At 38.6% G+C, this 24,608-nt stretch overlaps 1 protein-coding gene across 50 annotated transcripts in view; it reads right to left on the minus strand.

Annotated features, from left to right (window-relative positions):
• Positions 1–24,608, minus strand: part of ZBTB20 (zinc finger and BTB domain containing 20) — a 1,035,663-nt gene that overhangs the window by 797,375 nt on the left and 213,680 nt on the right. For 49 of the 50 annotated variants that reach the window (XM_064283302.1, XM_064283702.1, XM_064282699.1 and 46 more), the window contains one exon: positions 2,853–2,904. The gene's annotated coding sequence lies outside the window, so the exon portion shown is untranslated. Of the gene's footprint in view, positions 1–2,852; positions 2,905–8,606; positions 9,495–24,608 lie in introns of those variants that run through there. The other variant, XM_064283818.1, reaches the window with a different exon arrangement.

Genomic DNA, 24,608 nt, shown 5'->3' on the forward strand with positions numbered 1-24,608 from the left:
TATGTAAGCAGTCAGGGCAGCAATGTTGGTGGCCTCTCCCCATCAAGTAGCTTTGCCAGGACAGACTGGATGCCTGGAACCAGGCAAGGCACAAAAACAATAAAACCTGGAGCCAGCTAAGGGCAGATTCAATACAAGCCATCTCCAATATTAAATATTACCAGAAATTTCCATTGAAGAATGTTTTCCCTTGGATTTGGCATATACTGGGTTTCCAGGATGTTGACCAACACGTATTTTTACTTATCTTACTATGCATAGCAACATGCCTGAAACACCAATCTAGAAATTCCCAGTATCTTGCAGAACAAAAGTAATTTTAACGTGAGTTGGCAAACATTTCTGTGGATAGGTATGACCGCCATGTCATTACATGAACAGATGGTCAAAGTAAGTCCATTTCACTGACATTGTATTATGTGGGTCTTTTTTTATCCCTGAACAACCAAATGAAACAAAAGCACAACACAGGAGAGGTCACTCTGCCTTCCCTCATTTGTCAGTTTTATCTCTGAAATACGAAAATAAAAAACCAACACGGGCTACAATCCTTCATAGTATTATTTCCAGGCAACATTTAATAGAACATTCAAGCATTCATATTCAAATATCATCCTGGTATTTTTGAAAATGGAAAACTACATGGTGTAAGTTTTGTCTTTCAACTCCCTGGTCTCTATGGTAAAAGGAGAAAAATAAAAGAGTCATTTCCCTCATTCTTCAAATTTTTGAGATAACCAACATTTTACAAGCAAAGAGCAAGTTCCAACACTTTATTTGTCATCAGGCCTTTTAATGAGACCTGATCCATTAGAAAAAAAAATCAAATTCCTATCCGAAAATCAACTTCTCTTTGCAAAGCTATACTCTCTGGGTCTACATTCTTCTTACTGAATATTTTTAAATATAAATTCTGAAATGTTCATTACCAAACAAATTAATAGTCTGACAGATAACCAATCACCAAGTATTACATTTTACATCAAGAGGTCTCTTAAAACACACACACACACACACACACACATCGGATCATCAGTATGGTAACTTCATTTCTATAAACCAACCCCAAATATACTTTACATTGATTTTAGGAAATAAAAATTAATATTATGTGGCAAAGGAGTAAAAATTCAGGATATATTCCTATCTATACTAACTAGAAATAAAAACAACTGCAGGAAATTTCTAAAAAATTATCATGCTAAAATGCATCTACACAGACGGCTGTGAAAACTTAGGTGCGAGGAGAATTCTAGTTACCTCCCCTCAGAAAGGGCTGATGCAGTGTGAGGTTTACGAGTACATCTTTAGTACTTCTGTAACTTAAAATACTGCCGACTATTAATTTTTCATCAAGTTGTCATTTTCTCTGACATTTGGTTTTTAATAATCAAGGCATTTATCATTAATTTGTAGAAAATATCATAATTAAGTCAAATAAAATAAAACCCTTAAAAGGTTAAAATTAGAAAGCAGGTGAATTAGAACGTTGACATCACCCTGTTGACATACAGGAGCTTTTCGAAAGTATGGGAATCAAGTTTTTACAGTGAGTTTGGTGCTTCAATCTTGAGGTTGGCTTCTTTCTAAAAAATGTGATGAAGATTTGATTTTAAGCTCTCTGACAGTTTTGACATTCAGGTGAAAAGTACTGCTGCTGCATTTCAAACAATCTGCATATCCCATTGCTAAACAGAATGTTTGAGGTGCGCACTGGTGTAAAGAAATTAAAAACAAGCTATCACACGCGCTTAAGTGTAGGTATTCACAAAACTGATGGTTGGATGGCACCACACCATCCCCCTCCAATGTAATCTGTGATTACTCTTCTATAATAAATTACCCCACCATGTTATTCTCTCTGGAAGATCTAACCATGCATGTAAGAAGCAAAGGAATGACAGCCCCCTCTGGTCTAAGAAACCCTCTTCAATCCCTGCGAACTCTTTGGACACAATGCAGGAACACAAGTCTATTGTAACCTTCCTGCCTGAAATTCTGTACTTCCATAGCCATTAAATTTCATCGGAACGGTTTCATTGTCCCCAACAAATGCAGCTTTCTTTTTTTATAGTTTATTATAAAGCTCTTCCCAACAAGGAATAAGTACTGACTTTTTGGCTCTTGGCTAGTTTGTCTAGCTAAGAAAAGGGCCAGGGATAAAATTGGAGGAGTTCCAAATTCATTTTTTTTTTTAAAAAAAAAAAAAAGGACATAACATATAGAAAGAAGAGAAAAACCCCAAACCCGCTGCCGTCGAGTCTATTCTGACTCACGCTGACCCTACAGGACAGAGTAGAACTGTACCATAGAGTTTCCAAGAAGTGCCTGGAGGATTGGAACAGCCGAGCTTTTGATTAGCAGCCGTAGCTCTTAACCCTACACCACCAGTGTTTCCACAAAAGAAGAAGGGGTATAGAAATACCAAACCAGACTGAGATAGTCTGAGATGACATAAGTGTACTTTTTTTTTTTTTAATTGTGCTTTAAAATTTACAGCTTGAGTTAATTTCTCATCCAAAAATTTATACACATATTGTTTTGTGACACTGGTTCCAATCCCCACAATGTGACAGCACGTTCCTCCTTTCCACCCCAGTTTCCCTATGTCCATTCATCCAGTGTCCATTCATCCCTGCCCACCTTCTCGTCTAGCTTTTGGGGAGGAGTTACCCATTTGGTGTCGTATTGATTTATAATTTTAAATTATTTGTAGGTAGGCATAGAAAAAGAAATTTAATGTGTTAAAAGGTAACAAACGAATGTCCTGAGGTAATGAATCCAAGGCCTTAAATATTATGACACACTTTGAGAAGATAATACCCATTCAAGAAAACATCGCTGGACATTACCTTTCAGTCTTCAGGGTCTCAAGGGGAAATTCTTAACACTTCTTTTGTGTTTCTGTAAAAAAAAAAAAAAAAACTTAGAAATCTGCTAAGGAGTCAATTTGTATTTCTCTAATACCTTTATGACCAACCCTGGTCATAATCATTAATACAAACTCAGCTAATTATGTCAACTAATATCTATAGTTTTAAAAAGAAAAATAGAAGTCAAATACAGTCAGATGTATACTGGCAAGACAAGTACTCAAGACAAGCACTCAACAAGTACTCAATGGGGTATTTATTACAGTAGTACTCAAACTTTTCTTAATTAACAATAATAAAGTTATTTGCATTTGTGTAATTTAAAGAATTAATCTCAAATAGTTTTTATCCCATTTATTGATTTATTCTCCTGTAACAAAGATTTCGCAAAGATGTACTATGTGTAATGTAATGGTATGCACTGGTGAATTAGAAATTATACAAAGATAAGACACAAGTCCTACCCTAAAAATAACTTACGATTTGCAGGTGGGATTGGGGAGATTTGTACAAACACATAAACCAAAGAGAAGTACTAAGAAAGCAGAGGAAAACATGTTCAGTATAGCATGAGCAGGGCTATAACCCCCATGCATTGGCATTAGAATAGCGTGAGCAGGGCTATAACCCCCATTCATTAGCATTAGAACATGGCTTTAATTCCCATTTTACCAGCATGGCTAAGTAGGGGAAAAAAAAAAAAAACAGTTGCCATCCAGTCAATTTCGACTCACAGTGACCCTAGAGGACAAAGTAGAACTGCTCCATAGGTTTCCAAGGAGCGGCTGGTGGATTTGAGCTGCCAACCTTTTGGTTAGCAGCAGTAGCCAAAATGCACGAGAAAGCTGGACAATAAAAAAAAAAAAAAAAAAGAAGAATTGATGCATTTGAACTGTAGTGTTGGCAACGATGTTGAATACACAATGGACTGCCAGAAGGACAAACAAATCAGTATAAGAAAAAACACAACCAAATGCTCCTGAGAAGCATGAGTGACGAGATTTTCTCCTACTTCCTCTGGACACATCAATAGGAAAAACCAGTCACTAGGCAAAGACGTCACGTTTGGTAAAGTAGAGGGTCAGCAAAAATGAGGGAAACCCTCAGTAAGATGGACTAACACAGTAGCTGTAGCAATATGCTCAAACATATCAAAGACCCTGGAGATGGCTCAGGACCAGACATTTCCCTCTGGCATACATAAGGTTATCACGAGTAGGAGCTTACTGGAAGGGAACTAACAACAACCACCACCTACGCTTGAAAGCAGGGATGCCAACAAATGAATGAGTCGCTTTTATAATCCTGTGTATCCAAACGCATTTGAGAGTATAGGATCCAAGCCGGGTCTGGGTGCAGTAGAGCAGACAGGAGGCTGAGCAGCCTTGAAAGTGCCTTTAAAGCCAATCTGATGAGTTGTAATATAAAAATAATTAAGTAGAAATGACTCTCATATTAAGAATTGAGGTTGATATTGTATGTCCTTGGAAAGAGATCTTTCTGAATTTGCTAGGAAATCTCAATGATGACCTCGATGTCATATTCACTAATAATCCCCCCAGAGAATGAGCCATTCAAAGTCTCAAAAGCAGTGTTACTCACCGAAGTGCATTCATAAACATAACATGACCCTATAAATGGGTACATCTACAGTAAAAGATCCATTGAAAAAAAGGACCTGATGATTATAATTGATGGGGTTTTTTTTTTTTTTTTTTAAGATGAATCAACAAGGCTGCATTTGCAGAGGGAAAACAAGGAATCAAACAACAAACCCAACATTAAAGTAAAACAGCCCTGAGATAAGGCTGAACTAATAGATAAACGGGGTTCAGAAAAGGAAGGACAGTCTTGCCCTACTTGTGACTACCACTCACTGTGCAACACCAAACTTGAGGAAGACACTGAAGATTAGCATCTGTTTGGAAGAGCTAGAGAAGAACCATTAACAGTGGATTAACAGAAGACATTTAAGAATGGAAAAGGGAACATTTTCAAATGGTTCGGGGGGTGAGGTGGGGAAAGACATTTTTGATAAAATTAATGTGGTCTTTTTTTTACATGATATATTATAAAAGTAATTTTTATTTATTTATTGTCAGTCTCTACCAGAACGTAAGTGCCATGAGGACAGGCACTTCGTCTTCTCCACTGTGTTCCCACTTCCATCAACAGTGCCTGACCCATACTAGGAGGTCAATGAATATTTATGGAGTGAAATAACTCACTGTCTGACTAACCTATGGAACAGGCACTAAGTCTACATCTATTTACAGATAAATAAATTGAGGCTTTAAGAAGTTAACTGTTATGTATTCAATTAAACTTTGACCTTCTGCACCTCCAATTTCCTACAACTCATGGTTCACCCTTCCATTCCATATTCATTCTATTAGGGGAAACAACTATAAGCAAATAAATTATTATTAGCCTTGTGATGTCATATTATTAGTAGTACGAGGACAAACAAAACAAGATGAAGGCACTGGGAGTCACAGGGACCAATATTTCTGTTAGGTTCTCACCTATCAGAGGACCTTCTCAGAGGAGATGACAGTAAGAATAGAACTGAACAAAGTGAGGGAGTCAATAAAATATCCATGGACTGTATGGGTTGTTGGGAGGATTAAATGAGATAACACATGTAATCCTGTTTAGTACAACGACTAAAAAAAAAAAAACATTGCTGTTGAGTAGATTCTGACTCATAGCGACCCTACAGGACAAGTACATTGACTAGCACACCTCAAACCTGCAGCCAAGAACTATTATTTTATTACTAATATTTTTGTAAATTATGGATTTCCTCATTAGATTATAAATTTGCCAAAAGCGTTTATTTTTATCTTCCCTACGGCTCCCTACATAGTGACTAACTAAAGAGCTCAATAAACATTTACAGGACAGAAACTAGGAAAACGCAATCATCGGCTCATTAATTAGAAGAAGTAAACAGGCTATATGAGTATAAAAAAGTCACAATATTTCATGTGCCAGAGTCAATGTAGCTCTGTTAAATCAACGTCACATAATAAATAATCTTTTCTGGATTAAAAAAGAAGAAGAAAAAAAAAAAAAAACCACATAACATGGCTAGTGCCAAGAAATCATAGATAACAAAAAAATAAGAAAGAATTGGAAAAAAGTGAAGTTATCAATATTAGGCCACTATCTGGGCCATTTACATGCCCTGTCCAACAGATTAATAATTTTTTCTAGCATAAGGACTCTGCTTCCAGCGTATTTGATCCATTTATGTATAGGGTGGTCATGAGTCAGAATCGACTCGATGGCACTGGGTTTGGTTTTTGGTGTTTTATGTATTCCTAATGCAAGCACAGAGCTCAGTATGTAGCAAACATTCAATAAATCTTTGTCAAACTAAACTGAACTAAAACTACCGTTAGTTTAGCAGTTCTGACACTTTAAATTTAGCTCAAACAATTTTTTGACAAATTTACAAAATAAATTTCAACAACAAAAAAAGTGATAAATTCCTGACCTGGGGCAAAAGGATAGGCTTTACCAAAAATTGAAATATAAGTAAAGGCATGATATTGGAATTGGAAGCCACATATAGTTGAAGAGACCACAGGTACTCTATTACAAGGGCTATATTACAGGAAACATTTTCACAAGCCATGTTGAGATAATTGACTAATTTTATGGGGAAAAAGAATTCTTTCATTTTAAGTGGCAAATTCATAAATCTTTATGCTTATATGATATACTTCTGCTTCTGTGCCTAAAAAGTCTTTCCCACCTTAGAGTTCGGAGCCCTCATGGCACGAGTGGTTAAGCCTTTGGAGGCTGGCCAAAAGGTTGGCAGTTCGAATCCACCAGCCGCTCCTTGGAAATCCTACGGGGCAGTTCTACTCTGTCCTGTAGGGTCACTCTGAGTCAGAATTGACTCAATGGCAATGCATCACCTTGGAGCTCAGAAAATTATATATTTATGTTCCTTAGAGGTCTTTTATTGTTTTATTTCTTACATTCAGGCATATAAATTTGAAGAAGCAATTCATAATGGAAGAGACACAAACTAAGCTATACATGACATATCTGCCACAGCAATGGAAGAAATGTGAATTAAATTGACCTAAATATTCTTGTAGCCCTGGTAGTGAAGTGGTTGAGTTCAGGCTGCTAACCTAAAGGTCCGCAGTTTGAATCCACCAGCTGCTCCCTGGAAACCCTATGGGGCAGCTCTATTCTGTCTTGTAGAGTTGCTATGAGTTGAAATCGACTTTGCGGCACACAACAACAAATATTCCATAATAGTGAATTGGTTAAACAAACTATTGGTTGTTGTTGTTAGTTGTCTTCAAGTCGATTGTGACTCATGGTGACCCATGTGTGCAGAATAGAACTCAAGCACAAGATTTTCAAGGCTGTTATCTTTTGGAAGCAGATAGCCAGGCCTGTCTTCCAAGGCACATTTGGGTGCGTTCAAATGGCCAAACTTTCAGCTAGTAGTCAAGCACTTAACCATTTCTGTCACAGAGGGACTGCATTAAACACTTCCAGGGAGAATTTACAATACGTTATTAAGTTTAAAAAGAAGGTTGTAAAATGTTCATAATAATAAAAAAAAATGATAGCAATTTTTAATCATTTGTGTGTATGTAATATATACACATATAGGCTGCAAAATTTTTGCGTGTGTGCATATATAAATGTAGATATGTCTTAGGAAAAGCACATATGTCACTATTAAGGACCTATACTAATTCATTTCTAGTACTTATCTCAGGTGTTAAGATTATGGCAGATTTTTTTTTCTTTGAATTTTTCCCCCAAGTTTTCTAAAATAAGCACAAATTACATTCTATAAACATAAAATGGGCTAAAAGGAGGTGCCTAGTCTATGTTTCAAGGAGCCCTGGTGGTGCTGTTGTTAAGCATTTGGTTGTTAACTGAAAGGTTGGTGGTTTGAACTCACCAGCCACTCTGAAGGAGAAAGAGGCAGCAGTCTGCATCTATATTTCAGGAAAAAAAAAAATTATATACTATATTATTGATTTCCTGAACTGCAAGAAAGTCATTTGAAAATTTCTATCTGTCCCTCTTTTTGATAAAGGCCTTCAGTCAGCTGCTGTTATGGATTGAATTGTGTCCCCCAAAAATGTGTGCCAACTTGACTAGGCCATTATTCCCAGTATTGTGTAATTGTCCACCATTTTTTCATCTGATGTGATTTTCCTTCGTGTTGTAAATCCTACCTCTATGGTGTTAATGAGATGGGATTAGCAACAGTTTTGTTAATAGGAAGGGCTTAATCTACAAGATTAGGTTATGTCTTAAGTCAATCTCTTTTGAGATATAAAAGACAGAAGCGAGCAGAGAGACATGGGGACTTCATACCACCAAGAAGGCAACACCAGGAGCAGTGCACGTCTTTTGGACCCAAGGTTCCTATGCTGAGAAGCTCCTAGACCAGGGGAAGATTGATGACAAGGACCTTCTTCCAGAGCTGACAGAGAAAGCCACCTCGTGGAGCTGGCACCATGAATTTGGATTTCTAGCTTACTAGATTGTGAGAGAATAAATCCGTTTGTTAAAGCCATCCACTTGTGGTATTTCTCTTATAGCAGCACTAAATGACTAAGAAGGTGCACAGATAAGGAAGTTAGAAACGGCAGAAGAAAGGATGAGTGAAAGAGGAACGAAAAGGAAGAGAACAAAAATTAAAAAAGAAAAAAAAAATAGGACTCGTAACAAAACAGCAATCACCTATGATGGTATCTACTAGATTCCTGTTGTTATTTATCGCCATTGAGTCATCTCCAACTGATGGTGACCCCATGTGCACAGAGTGGAACAGCTCCGTAGGGTTTTCACGGCTCTACCCTTTCAGAAGCAGATCAGCAGGCCAGTCTTCAGAGGCGTTCCTGGGTGGGTTCAAACCGCCAACCTCTCAGCTAGATGTTCAGTGTTCAGCCATTTATACCACCAAGGGTCTCCCTTAGATTCCTAGCAGCCAAATTTTAACCAACCATATCTTTAAATGTTCAAAGAAAAGCTTAGCCTGGAATTTAGAAAACTTAAGAAACTTGGGTTACATTTATTTAGTAAGCAGAGTGTTACAAGACAGAGCAGAAAATATATATGCACCCATTTCAGTGATAGGAATACTAGAGAGAAACAAAGAAAACATGCCTTCTGAACAGGTGACGCTACCTCCAAATCAGTTTGGGAATAGGGGAGTAGAAATTTCAAATGAATAAAAATTAAAAATAAGCAAATGACTATTTCGATCAATGACAAAATCATGCTTTCATTCCCAAATGAAAAATTATTTTAAATCCATAGTGCTAAATATACCATTCAGAGGCCACCTGCAGCATGACTGTGAATTCTTATAGCTACTCACTTCAACTGGCTTATCTTAGATGGAACTTTCCTCATTTTAGTACCAAAAACCCAAACCAAACACATGGCCGTCGAGTCGACTCTGACTCATAGCGACCCTACAGGACAGAGTAGAATCGCCCCGTAGAACTTCCAAGGAGCCAAACTGCTGACCTTTTGGTTAGCAGCCTTAGCACTTAACCACTACGTCACCAGGGTTTCCCACTTTAGTACAGATGAATGGCAGCTGCCGAAGGCCATACTCTATCAAGTATTATAAAGCAAGATTCTTCTTCACTAAATTAAAATTTAAATATAAGCTTGGTTACATCCTATTAGAAAATAGTAAATAAAAGACAATCCTCAAAGAATACCAGAAAGAATCTGTACATTTACAGGTTAGAGAAAAATTCCCTCTAAAACTAAAAAAATCTAATTCTAGCCCAGCCATAGCGGTGCTTTGTAAGGCAGAGGTGCTCACTCTGGCTTGGGAATATTATAAAGCTTTAGAAACATCAAAGAAATATGATGCGTTCTATAGCAGACTTCCCCAAGAATCCTTCATACTAGTGGCCTGGCTAACCTCTGCTCTAAAGCCATGTAAAGTTAAATTAAATTAAATTAAATTCCGTGAGCCCAGAGCTCCAGGGCAACAACGAGAAGCCATTCGCTTGATTCAGTTACACTTGCTGTTAGGTATTCCACTTTCCTTCCAAACAGAGGGGAAAAGCTCAGAAAGATTACTGCACTAAAGACTGCTTTTAGCCCTAAATTCCAATCAACTTACTGTTTTCTATTTTCCTCACTTCCCGCTTTAAAAGTAGCCAAAGCCCTTCCCTTTATTATATGCAGTTTCACTGTTTATCTTCATTTCCCAATAGCAGGATGCCTTAAATACATCCCTAAAAACCAGCAAATAAATACATTAAAACTCTGTGACTATAAAAAAAGTACACAGTCTAACCTGCTTAATTATTAACAGGTAAACAGAATGTATTTCTAAATTATTTACTGAATCTCCTTCCATTAGAAATTCTGAAGTTTTTGAGCTGGGAATGTGTCCCTCTTTTAAGGATCCATAAAGTAATTATTTTACAATAGTCTCTGAAGCCACTTTAACAAAAGCAATTAAAAAGCACCAAAGTAAACGTGGATACATTTGCACAACGCACAAGAAACAGAACACATTTTAAAAATTCAGGAGTCAGTAAAATTCCTTTCCTCTCACCTTTCCCTTGTCCTCTTTCAAATAACATATTCTGCAATACATTTGGACAGAATGAATAGAAATATTCTGCACTAAATTATATTAATGAGATCGATAAATAAGGTTTTGAAGCAAGAATTTAGGCAGTACTTACTCCTAAGCATACCATAGAAAATACACAATTACGAAACTATAGAAAATGTCAGGAACTCTGAAATTAGAAGAACGAACAAACAGTAGAAAAACACCACCAGTTTCTCTGGATGAAACATCAGCTCGATTACTGTTTGACAGGAACAAACAGTGATTACATGGAATACTGGTTCATTAAATATTCTGGTTAGCTAAGTGTTCACCCGGAAGGAAAAATTTTTTCTTTCCATATTTTTTACTAAAAATCTAAGATATACTAGCAGATTTTAGCTTAGCTTTGTTAAGTATGATAAACATAGTTTTATCTTTCATTAAAGCTGAAAAGTGTGTATCACCTTAGAGGAGGGCTCTTCATCTTTTGGGGGTCACGGGCCCCTCTAAGAATACAAGAACCAGAGATCTTTTTCTCTATAAGAATGTATACGCCTACGAAATTTTATATAAAATTCTGGGGGGTCCAGGCCCCCTAGATCCCTTGCCCTCTCAGTTTACATCATTCCAAATACTCCAGAGGGGAAACTACACTGACTAAACAGGGACCCCAGGGCATAACAAGGATGTTTGAAGTTGCTTTTTGAAGACACCCCTAATGCACTATTTTCTTACAATTTGTCTCCTTTTTTTCCTAAAAGAGGCGTGTGAAAACAATTCTGGTTAATTTAGTGTTGGCTAAAGGTTAAATATGCCTCCTTTTAGGACCACTGCATTACCAGAGCTTTGAGTTAAAAAACAAAAAGAACAGTGCTGCTTTCAAATCATTCTACAGTCCAGAAGTGTCAACAATTTTCTTCTTATATTTTTGTAACTCTCAGAGGAGGCAGGGTCAGAGAAAAAGCTACTTAATTTTAACCTTTAATTCTAAAGATCAACGGATAATAACAAACACTATGTCAGCATTCCTTATGTTCAGATTCTGTCCTAAGTGTTTCTCACCCTCATAAAAACTTATTTCATCCTCATAAAAACTCTAAGAGGTAGGTACTGTCATCATCCCCAGCTTATTGAGGCGTAAACTGAAGCACAGAGAGATCAAATAATTTGCCCAAAGTCACCTTGCTACTGAATGCCAGAAGCAGGATTCGCAGCCAGGCAGTCTGGCTGCAGGGTCAGTACTCCAACACGCTATCCTATAGTGTCACAGCCAGTCTTTCATGAGCTCATGGGTTTCTTGCATAATTTTTTATTTAACACAAGTCCACCCATTCACTACCATGCAAAAAATATTCTCACTGTTTTTCCCAGTCAAATTCGTTTGGAGAATTGTTCACAAGTTACAGACAAAACTGGCATCACCCTTGTGCAGCTGGCAGTTATATTCTATTGCAAATTGCCCAGACTCAAATGCCCCAGATGGAAAAAATAAGACACCACTAGTTCAGTAAACATGAAACCCTGCAATAAAAACTGACCCTTCATTTCCTTTCTGGAAATACTTCTGAAGGGATAGAAAATTGAATGATTATACATTCAAAGGACCAACCAAAATGACATTAGAAATGGGCCATGTTATCATAAATGTTGTTGTTGCTGGGTGCCTTTGAGTTGATTCTGATTCATAGCGACCCTACGTACAACAAAACAAAACACTGCCCGGTCCTGTACCATCTTCACAATCGTTGCTACCCGTGCTCCCACTGTTGCAGGCACTGTGTCAATCCATCTCACTGAGGGTCTTCCTCTCTTTCACTGACCCTCTGGGTCTTCCTCTCTTTCACTGACCCTCTGGGTCTTCCTCTCTTTCACTGACCCTCTACTTTACCAAGCATGATGTCCTTATCCAGGGAATGACCCTTCCTGATAACATGTCCAAAGTACTTGAGACAAAGTCTTGCCATTCTTGCTTCTAAGGAACATTCTGTCTATATTTCTTCCAAGACCGGCTTGTTTGTTTTACTGGCAGTCCACGGTATATCCAATATTCTTTGCCAACACCATAATTCAAAGGCACCAATTCTTCTTTGGTCTTCCTTATTCATTGTCCAGCTTTCACATGCATATACAAGGCAACTGAAATACCATGGCTTTGGTCAGGTGCTCCTTAGTCTTCAAGGTAACATCTTTGCTTTTTAACACTTTAACGAGGTCTTTAGCAGCAGATTTGCCTAATGCAATACTTCATTTGATTTCCTGACTGCTGCCTGTACGGGTGTTGATTGTGGACCTAAGTGAAATGAAATCCTGGACAACTTCAATCGTTCCTTCATTTACCATGATGTTACCTACTGGTCCAGTTGTGAGGATTTTTGCTTTCTCTATGTTGAGGTGTAATCCATACTGAAGGCTGTGGTCTTTGATCTTCATCAGTAAGTGCTTCAAGTCTTCTTTGCTTTCAGGAAGCAAGGTTGGAGCCAAAAAGCGGGATTGTCTCTTATTCTTAATTCATCTGAACAGACTATATAATTTTTACTCTAGTCTTTCATGGTTTCTATGCAATAAAATATTAAAGTAAAATCCATATTTAGTGAGGGCAGGCAAGTTGTTTCAGTGGCCAAAGCTGCAGCAATGTGAACATTTTCTTGGCATATCCTTCTCCCAGACAGATTGAGTGCTCCAAGAGATAACAACCAATTTGTACCACAGGATTTGCTTTTAGTACACCAACCTTTATATTTTGAGAAGTCCCATGAAGCACAAAGGCTGATAACAAAATGTCCCGTCCTTACAGTTTGTACTGAAAAGGTTTTATTTACAAATTGGTTCTATTTAATTTTCTTTGAATTATTCCCTACATATCAATGCGAACAAGCACGTACCAGCGAGACACAAAGGTGAAAGAACAAAACAAGGCTGAATGTTCAGAGTCCTAAAATATTAAAGATCAGATACATTAGAAATGAAGATACAGTACAAAGCAAACAGGAACACAGACGCAAGACAGCATAACAAGGGAGGACCTTGATAACTGAGGCAGCTTTTTTACATTGGATCCAGGGACTTTCATGTAGTCATTGATTCCAATGAACCCAAGGCAGGCTGGTGATGGAAACCTGGGTAACGCGGAAAGTATGCCTGGATACAATATCACCCTCAGCTTGTGTCAGTTTCTAAATCACTTTATATACTAAATAAAACAAACATTGGGAAATCATTTAGGTATTACTTAATTCCCCATAATGTTTCCCAATCATTTTTAATAGCAAATCCTATGTGCTTGGTTTCCCAAGTCCTCCATAATCTGGTGCCATTCATTTTTTTTATCCATACTTCCAAATAATGTAGAAATCCAACCAGGTAAAATTTTAAACCAATATACATTGATTGGCCAAATATTTATTGGGGCCTACAATGCACCAAGCGCATCCATGGAGCTGAAATACTTTCACACATGATATAGGGCCTGATACAGGCTTTTCCTAAACCCTCAACATGTCCTTCATGATGTCTTTTCTATCTACTCCAGCATGAGATACTCTTGTTCATTCTTTCAATTTCTATTAAACTGACAGTGAACAAGAACCAATTTTAACCTGAGAAATGCCAGGGTGAGAGATTAAAGCTATGATACAATATATCATAGCACTCAGGAACCAAATAAATGATTCAGGAACTGGGCAGCAACCCTTCTCAAGGTTGTTCTGGTCAACAGATTTCAGGGACATGGTCAAGGTAGAAAGCCTGATGAAAGATAATAGTAAAACAATCAAATCTGCACCTGACCAAAGCACCTGATTTGCACTTGATCCAAGCAAGTTGCAAAGAGAAAGACGTTTGTATCAGGATAATTTCTGGCTTCAGAGTAATATGAAAGGCTTAATCTTTTCAGTGAAGACATAGGTTTCTCCTTGTCTTGGTATATGAAATAGATTACAGATTAAGTTATAGACTAGGAATTTTTTTTTTACTTTTAAGGCAGAATATGGCCAATAGAGTTTAAATTTTAAGTAATTTATGAGTTACATGTATTGAATTTTCAATTATGTGTTTTAAATACTTAGTAATTTCCCATACTTACACTGCAGACCTCCTATTATTCTCATTTCCAGGCTCTTTGTATAAACTGTAGAGTTTTCACAACTGCTTCAGTTATATTTCAGTAATCCCTCTTTCTTTCTTTTTTTTTTATTTCCTTTGCTATATTATTCTCCCATTGGCCCTCTCACTCAAAATCAGTTTTGCTATTGGAATGTGCCTTTTTCTTTCTTTTCATCCACGTCCTGATATTTCAGTGTCAACATACTCTCCTCCCCTTTCACAGTTCAGTTCGTCCTCATACTGCGTTTCCTCTGTGAGGCTGGTAACGATGTTCTTGTAGGGCTTGGGATGTTTCTGTGGAGTTGAAATTTAAGTCTGACCTGTTCTCAGCGCTGATGTTTTTCTTGCTAAAAATCAATTATATATATATATATATAAAAAAAAAAAACTATATTTTTTTTCTTAAATCCTCCCTCCAGACATCCTCAAGACACAGCTTTTGTTAAGAGTCCCTGCTCACACACCACCCCCTGCCATAGAAGCGTAGAAGTGCTTAACCAGGATGCACAGCAGCTGCCGAGACACAGGCCAAGTGACGTTCCAAGTCAGCTTCTCCCTGGTCTTGGGGTCAAAGAACCAAGTGCTAATCTCCTATTTCTCCAAAACTCTATCTCAAGGCTTTCTCTCTTTTCAGTCTTCTCTTATTCCTATTTAGACACCTGTGCGTGGCCTTGTTCTGGACACAATAACTGCTTCAGATGCAATCAATTCAATCACTCTCATTTTAGCTCCAAACCCCAAAAACCTGTTGCTGTCAAGTTGATTCTGACTCATAGAGACCCTATAGGACAGAGTAGAACTGCCCCATAGAGTTTCCAAAGAGCAGCTGATGGATTTGAACTACCGACCTCTTGGTTAGCACCCGAGCTCTTCCCCACTATGCCACCGTGGTAAGTACCTACATTTCTGTTTAGAACACACGAACCATTCTGAATACCCAAGAAAACATATTTAGGGTATTAATCTCATGCCCTATTATACAACTAACACTCTCCTAGACACAGAACATGGAGGATCCTAAATTAAAACTCTCTCTCCCTGTTACTGGGATCCAGCCATACAATATGATGCCTTTCTATTCCCTTAAAGGCCATACTTGTTCAGGGATTTTCAACTTGCTCTCCTGGAAGGCTCTGCTCTCAGACCTTTTCATGGCTGCTTCCCCTTCTCATCATTCACTTCTCAGCTCAAATGGCTGCTCCTCACCCTTTTGTAAGTTTCTCTTTATCCCAGTATCCACCCTTTCTGACCCAACTCACCACTGCACAATCCAATTGTATGTTCTTCATGGGTTATCACTGTCTTCAATTATTTTATTTATTTTTAAATTCCTCCTTTGACTAACTCCCTGCATTAGGGACTGTATCTGTCTAGTTCTCTGCCAAATTACTTGCCCTTAGGCGTCATAGCTGACAGAGAGTAAGCACTCAAATATCTGAAGAATGAATAAATGTCTACAAAAATCATTAGGAAATTAATATTCAAGCCATAAATATTTATCAAGGACCTACCACGTGGAATATGATCTTTTTCAATTGATTCCCAGTCTGAGGAATACTCTCCCCCTAAGATAAATACATTTGGAAGAAAGATCCAAGATCAATCTGGTGACATTTATTTTGAATTAGACCTCACATATCTTGGTGCCTAAGATTAACAAAATTGTTTGGTTTCTTTCAGCCACCATTCCTTCCACATATTTCTGTTAAGTCTATTGATATGTCATTATCTTCTTTTATGATGTCTGGAGAGTTGAATGGACCTGAATAAAGCCAGTAATGTGGCTCATTTCTCACTTTGGATGTTTACTGTCAAAATGGATGGACCAGTCCCCAGGAAGCATGGAAGATTCAGGAAAAGACTAAACCCAAAGCACAGAAACATGAACAAATTCACTCCCATCTTTGTGAAATGAACAAATAATCTACTGATGCCTAAACTTGACAAAAATTCTAATGCTCCTGTTTTAAAAAAAAAATCTAAACTAGGCACCGGCAAGTTTTTCTGCAAAGAGCCAAATAAATATCTTGGGATTTGTGAGTCATACAGTCTCTGTCTCAACTACTCAGCCATCACTGTAGCAAGAAAGCAGTCACAGACAACAAATACATAAACAGATGAACACAGCTGTAATCTAAGGAGACTTTATTTACAAAAATCGGGGTAGGCTAGATTTGTTGATTGCTGATCTAAACTGATCAATGAAGATGCAGAGCTTCTACACAGAAGGGGCTTAGCAAAAAAAAAAAAAAAAATTTGATTAGAAGCTGTGCCAGAAGGACTTGTATTAGAAGCTGCTTTTGTGTGACATGTGTACTGTTTTTGCACGAACTGTATGAGTACGTGAGGGAGGCTGATGGAGATTATGGGGTACCCAAACCAGTCAGGTCACACTTTGTCACTGCTAGCTAATCCCACAAACCATTTGGGTGTTTTCTTCATGTTATATTTTGGCCTCACAATTGATTCATCATCTTTCCATAAATATTCAAACCATCAGATGATATATATCCTAATTTTAAAATTATTTTTCAAAAGCTACAACAAACACTTGGGTGAAGTTCAAAAAATACATTTCTTTTATGCATGCTAATCCTGCAATTCTATTTTAAACATCTATTAATTTTGTCAGGCATGATTTGTTTGTAATAAACTTATATTATTCATTGTTCATGATTCCTTTGTCTTCAAGATGTTTACTGAATTTTCCCAGTATTTGAGAATGTTGTCAAATTCACTGTAAAGCCATTTCAAATTACATTTGCATTACATCTATTTTAAGAATTCTTTCTCCCTCAAAATCTTTTAGCCAAAAAAAAAAAAAAATCCATTGCCATAGAGTCGATTCTGACCCATAGAGACCCTAAAGGACAGAGTAGAACTACACCATAGGATTTTCAAGGAGAGCCTGGTGGATTCGAACTGTGGACCTTTTGGCTAGCAACTGTAGCTTTTTTGACCACTACGCCACCAGTAAATTTACCGAGTAGAATATGCCTTCATATATCCAAAGCACTAAACAATTCTTTACCTATTTCTGACTAATAACTATATTCCAAAAGTATTTTAAACTTATTCCACATTTCCAAAATTGTATTCTACCATCAAAATACCTGCACAGTTAAACTAAAACCTGGTAAAGATTCTAAATGAAGTGCACTGGTTTACATTGTCAGAAAGAAGTTAGTTATTAATTAGTAACATTTTACTTCTTCATTCTCCATCTTGAAGTTGCTGTAATAAATTCCACTGCCAATCAACTTTCATTAAGTTACCAGCCTTTCTATTTGGGATAACCAACAAAGTGTACTCTACACTTCTGACATCCAATCGTGCTTTATCTGCTCTGGCTATATAAACCTCTAGGGTCTATGGTGTCAAAATATTTCTTAGCTTCAACTAGGGTTTTTGCAAAAATCCTAAATCTGTAACACCGAAATGTAAAGTTTACCCATTAAGTTACATCAGCATGTCATATAACCATGACTTTTAAAATAAAATAAGAAAATATATAAAGATCTTAGACAATATTATAAAAGCTCCTTCTGTTGGATTCAGTGTTCAATAAACAAAAACACTTCAGAATCCTCATAACAGTAAACCTGAGATGGCTGAAATATCCATTCTAAACAACAGGAACATTTAAGTAATTGTACAAACCAAGGATCAGGCTTTTTGAGGTCACAAACTGCTTGACCTTCCCAGGTATAATGAATGCAGAAAGTGCACTGCTAAATTACACAGTAGGGGTAAGATTGTTGAATCAATCTGAAAAGGAAAATTTTCAAAAGCTCCATAAATTAACTGACTCGTTAAAGAAATAATTGGAAAGATTCTTTCTCTTTCCTAATATGAAGGAGAATCATAAAACATTCCAATATTTGCGAAAGAGGGTGAAGTGTTCATGTCTCACTTGTGAAATTTGAATAGCTTTATTACCTACGCTCTTGTTATGTATTCAGCATGTTGAAGAAAAGCAGTAAAAAAGCACACATTTGCGGGCCCTGGGTTCCCGATAATGTCAAATCACGGCATAGGAGCTTTCACGCACAATCAAGTTGACAGTCAGTCTGTACTCAGAGGGACCAATTTTCCCCTGTAAACGTGAGCACAGCACAAATCATAAAGTGCCAAATATTGAGTGTGTGTGCAAACCTCTCAACTTTGCTCAGGTATCAGTAAAAAGGACCAGTTTACCTACATGTGAAAAGCAGCAGGTCCAAGTCCAACAAGTTGAAGTTCCGGGAAGGCAGATTAAAATCAGAATAATTTACCTGCCATACTGAAAAGAAGGAAACCAAGGATGGTGTGTGAAGTATAAACACCAACGTGGGGAAAAGAGTCCAGGCCTGAAGCCAATGAGAAAGCCAGAACCGCAATTACACACGCACATTAATGGCTTTCTCCTCCATAAGATTAGGGCTAGAAAAAGTCCACAGACCAGCCTGGAGAAGCAGAAAGGAAGCCCGAAGTCAAGTCCACAGACCAGCCTGGAGAAGCAGAAAGGAAGCCCGAAGTCAAGTCCACAGACCAGCCTGGAGAAGCAGAAAGGAAGCCCGAAGTCAAGTCCACAGACCAGCCTGGAGAAGCAGAAAGGAAGCCCGAAGTCAAGTCCACAGACCAGCCTGGAGAAGCAGAAAGGAAGCCCGAAGTCAAGTCCACAGACCAGCCTGGAGAAGCAGAAAGGAAGCCCGAAGTCAAGTCCACAGACCAGCCTGGAGAAGCAGAAAGGAAGCCCGAAGTCAAGTCCACAGACCAGCCTGGAGAAGCAGAAAGGAAGCCCGAAGTCAAGTCCACAGACCAGCCTGGAGAAGCAGAAAGGAAGCCCGAAGTCAAGTCCACAGACCAGCCTGGAGAAGCAGAAAGGAAGCCCGAAGTCAAGTCCACAGACCAGCCTGGAGAAGCAGAAAGGAAGCCCGAAGTCAAGTCCACAGACCAGCCTGGAGAAGCAGAAAGGAAGCCCGAAGTCAAGTCCACAGACCAGCCTGGAGAAGCAGAAAGGAAGCCCGAAGTCAAGCCTCGTGGGGGGTCTAGGTGGAAAAAAGTTACATGCAAGAAATACGAAACCCAGGTATGTGCCATGAGTAACTTAAGAGTCAGTATTTTTTTTTTTTTTTGGAACAGGAAACCTAAAGTGAAAAATTGACACAAAAACTATCAGGATTTCTTTAGACCTTTATGGGCATGGAGAATATTTGGCATAGAATAGAAGGAAATGCTAAATCACTTTGGAAAGACCCATAGAATTCCACAGAAAACAACCTCCTTCAACTGAAGATGAACTCATTATAATATCAGAAACTAATATTCTTTTGTTCATTCATTCAACAAATATATATTCAATGCCTATTTGGGGCAGGAATTGTTTCAGAGTCAGAAAATGGAGTAGTGAGTAAAATATAGTTCCTGTCCTTAGGAAGTTTATATTCTAGTAAGAGACAATGAACAAAACAGCCTAAGATGGTGGCTTGGTCAGGCATACCATGCCATCCCTCTACAGCAAAGGCCTTGAAACCAAGTGAAACAGATACAGATGACACTCCTGAAACCCTGAGCATCAAACAAAAGGATAAAGAATTAGATCAAACACCAATTGGAAGAATAAATAGAACAAAAACAGTGAATGAGGAAAGATATAGAGCAGAGGTGCCCTGCTAACCAGCCTGGCACAGCATAACCATCTTGAGACAAAGCCAGCAGTGATCCAAGGTGAGGAACACAAGAAGGTAATTTCATGGAATTCGCAATAGGAGACAGAGAAACTGTGTAGATGTATCCGGAGTGAAGCAAGGTGAACAGGACATGAACTGGATCTAAGGGAAAGCACAGAAAGGAGGGTGAGAGCTCCAGGGATCCTGGCACCCATAGAGCATGGAGGGAGCCAAGATTCAGAGACAGGACTACTCACCAGTGGTGGTCCCTGATTATTAGGGTGGGTGGTACACAGAGTAACAGATACATAGAGTGTCAGCAGGAAGCCCCCCACCTGACCATACTCTGGGCAGCTCCGCCCTGCCACACTTGGTCGGGTCCAGTTCCTGACTGCTGGCTGCAGCCAACAAGACGTGCCCAGGCACCATGCCCAGTGACAAGAGGAGTATGCTCCCCCTCCTCCCACCCTACTGGTGATGAGTGGCACAAACTCCCCTACCCCTGCTGCCCTACCCACCCAGGGACCACAGTATGAGCCCCTCTCCCAGCCACATCCACTACCTCCCATAGCGGCCTTGCCCATCCGGCAAGTAGCAGTGAGCTACCTGCACCCCCAGTCACCCACCACATCCCCTGCCTACTGCCCCACCCACTAGATGAATGACAGAGAGCATTCTCATGCCCCTGGTCACCCACCACACCCCCGTCCACTGCCCTGCACACTCAGTGAGCAGCAGTGATCATTCCTGCACCCCTGGTAGCCAGCAACACACCCCTGTACTCAGAACCACCCATGTGGTAAGTGGCAGAGGGTGCTCCCGGGCCCCTGGTTGCATGCCACACACACCCGCCATGCTATCCACCCAGCCAGTGCCACTGTACACTCCTGCACACTGGGCCAACAACAGGCAGCGGCCCATGCTTTCCCAGCCTTCCCCCAGCTGCCCCAAACACCCAGTGAACGGTGATGTGTGTTCATACTGCCCACTCTGCCCTACCCACCCAGTGATGGGTGCTGAGTGGTTCCATGCTGCCAGACCAGCAATCAATGGAGCACACCTCCTCTACTCACCCTGACAAATCAAAACAAAACAAAAAATCAGGACAAAACAAACATGCCATCAATATAAAACACATAAATAAATAAAATAATACCTAATGCCTCAGAGATAGCAGACAGTAACAAATCATATGAAAAAATAAGATATGATAGCTCAAACAAGTGAGCAAAATAAAAGGAAAGGAAACCTTCCAGAGGAAGAAACAATAATAGAACTACCTGAGAAGGAATTCAGTAGGGTTATATTTAGGATTCTCAAAGAGATCAAAGAAAACACAGAACAAAACCTAGAAGAATTCAGGAAAACAATACAAGAACAAAATGACGGACTAAATAGACAATTAGAAACCATACAAAAAAAAAAAAAACAACTAGAAATTCAGAAGATTAACAATAAAATATCAGAAATAGATAACTCAATCAAAGGACACAGGAGTAGAACTGAATCAAGAGAAGAAAGAATCAGCAAAATAGATGACAAATTCCTTCATATTAATTCACTTGAGTAGTAAACAGAAAAAGAATGAAGAAAGCCTAAGAGTTATGTGGGACACCATCAAGAGGAATAATTTACACATACTAGGAATTCCAGAAGAAGAGGAAAAAAAGAACAGAGAGAATTTTTGAAGATATATTGGCTGAAAATTTCCCAAATATCATGAAAGACAAGAAGGTTACCATCCAAGAAGTGCAGTGAACTCCACACAAGATAGATCCCCCCCAAAAATCACCAAGACATATCATAATGAAACTTCCCAAAGACAAAGAAGGAATTCGGACAGTAGCTCAAAAAAAATGAAATATCACTTACAAAGGGGTACCAATAAAACTAAGTACTTATTTCTCATCAGAAATCATGCAGGCAAGAAAGCAATGGAATGAAATACACAGAATTCTGAAGGCTAAGAACTGACAGCCAAAAATCATGTATCTGGTAAAATTGTCTCTCGAAAATGATGGCGAAACTAAGACATTCCTAGATAAGCAGAAACTTAGGGAATCTGTAAAAAACAGACCAGCCTTACAAGAAATCTTACAAGGATTCCTTCAGATACAGAACCAACAACATCAGATAACAACCTTAAATAAAGACACACAACAACATCTCCCAGATAAAGACTTCACAAAAGCAAAATAAAGCTAAAAATCTGACCAGAGGTAACCAGAACAGTAAAGCTATAAAAGACAAAAACTTTGAAACAAAAACAGGGAATAAAAGATGCAATTATAGAACTTCCATATGGGGAGGAAGTCGAGGGCGGTTTCAAAATATAACAGATTGTTTTAATATTAAGAAGATTAAGGTAAACTTCCTGGTAACCACAAAGGAAAGTAATAAATCTACACACCAAAATAAAGAAGAAAACCACAATAGCTCAGTAAACACAAAACAACAGCAATGACTGATGTTGTTGTTGCTGTTAGGTGCCCTCAAGTCGATTCCGACTCATAGTGACCCTATGCACAACAGAACGAAATGCTGCCCAGTCCTGCGCCATCCTTACAATCGTTGTTATGCTTGAGCTCTTTGTTGCAGCCACTGTGTCAATCCACCTCTTTGAGGGTCTCCCTCTTTTCTGCTGACCCTGTACTCTGCCAAGCATGATGTCCTTCTCCAGGAACTGATCTCTCCTGACAACGTGTCCGAAGTATGTAAGACACAGTCTCGCCATTCTTGCCTCTAAGGAGCATTCTGGCCGCACTTCTTCCAAGACAGATTTGTTCGTTCTTTTGGCAGTCAGTCCACGGTATATTCAATATTCTTCGCCAACACCACAATTCAAAGGCATCAACTCTTCTTCGGTCTTCCTTACTTATTGTCCAGCTTTCACATGTATATGATGCGATTGAAAATACCATGGCTTGGGTCAGGTGCACCTTAGTCTTCAGGGTGACATCTTTGCTCTTCAGCACTTTGAAGAGGTCCTTTGCAGCAGACTTATCCAGTGCAATGCATCTTTTGATTTCTTGACTGCTGCTTCCATGGCTGTTGATTGTGGATCCAAGTAAAATGAAATCCTTGACAACTTCAATCTTTTCTCCATTTATCATGATGTTGCTCATTGGTCTAGTTGTGAGGATCTTTGTTTTCTTTGTGTTGAGGTGCAGGCAATATTGAAGGCTGTGGTCTTTGATCTTCATTAGTAAGTGCTTCAAGTCCTCTTCACTTTCAGCAAGCAAGACTGTGTCATCTGCATAATGCGGGTTGTTAATGAGTCTTCCTCCAACGCTGATGCCCCGTTCTTCTTCATATAGTCCAGCTTCTTATATTATTCATTCAGCATACAGATTAAATAGGTATGGTGAAAGAATACAACCCTGATGATGCACACCCTTCCAGACTTTAAACCAATCAGTATTCCCTTGTTCTGTCCAAAGCAATGATTGATAGGAAAAGAAAACCCATGTACAAAAAGAACTCAGGACAGAAAACTAAGAGAAACAAAGAAACCATTAACACCACACACGCCAAAAAAAAAAAAAAAAGTTTAATGAAATTACAGCAATGAATCCGTAAAAACCAAAACCAAACCCAGTGCCGTTGAGTCGATTCTGACTCATAGTGACCCTATACGACAGAGAAGAACTGCCCCATAGAGTTTCCAAGGAGCACTCGGCAGATTCGAACTGCTGACTCTTTGGTTAGCAGCCGTAGCACTTAGCGACTATGCCACCAGGGTTTCCATAATGAATCCATACTTATTGTTAATCACACTGAATGTAAATGGATTAAATATACTAGTCGAGAGACAATGACGGAATGCATAAAAAAACACAACCCGTCAATATGTTGCCTACAAGAGACATGCATTAGATGCAAAGATATAAGCAAGTTAAAAATCAAAGGGTGGAAAAAAAATATATATCAAGAAAATAGTATCTAAGAGAGCAGGAGTAGCAATAATAATTTTGGATAAAATAGACTTCGTAAGTCAAAATCCAGTATGAGAGATAAAGATGGGCATTACATAATGATTTAAGGGTCAATCCACCAAGAAGACATAGCAATAATAAATATTTATGTGCCTAATGACAGAGCTCCAATGTATATAAAACAGAATTGCAAAGAGAAATAGACAGTTCTACAATAACAGGAGACTTTAACACACCACTTTTGACAATGGACAGAAAACTAGAAAGAAACTCATTAAGATACAGAAGAACTAAATAACACAATTAACCAACTTGACCTCATAGACATATACAGAACACACCATCCAACAGTAACATAGCACACATTATTCTCCAATGCACTGGATCATTCTTCAGAATGGGCTGTATTCTAGGTCACAAAGCAAGCTTCAATAAATTCAAAAGCATCAACATGATACAAAGCACC

The sequence above is a fragment of the Loxodonta africana genome, chromosome 1 (genome assembly GCF_030014295.1).
Source record: "Loxodonta africana isolate mLoxAfr1 chromosome 1, mLoxAfr1.hap2, whole genome shotgun sequence".
Classification (NCBI taxonomy): domain Eukaryota; kingdom Metazoa; phylum Chordata; class Mammalia; order Proboscidea; family Elephantidae; genus Loxodonta; species Loxodonta africana.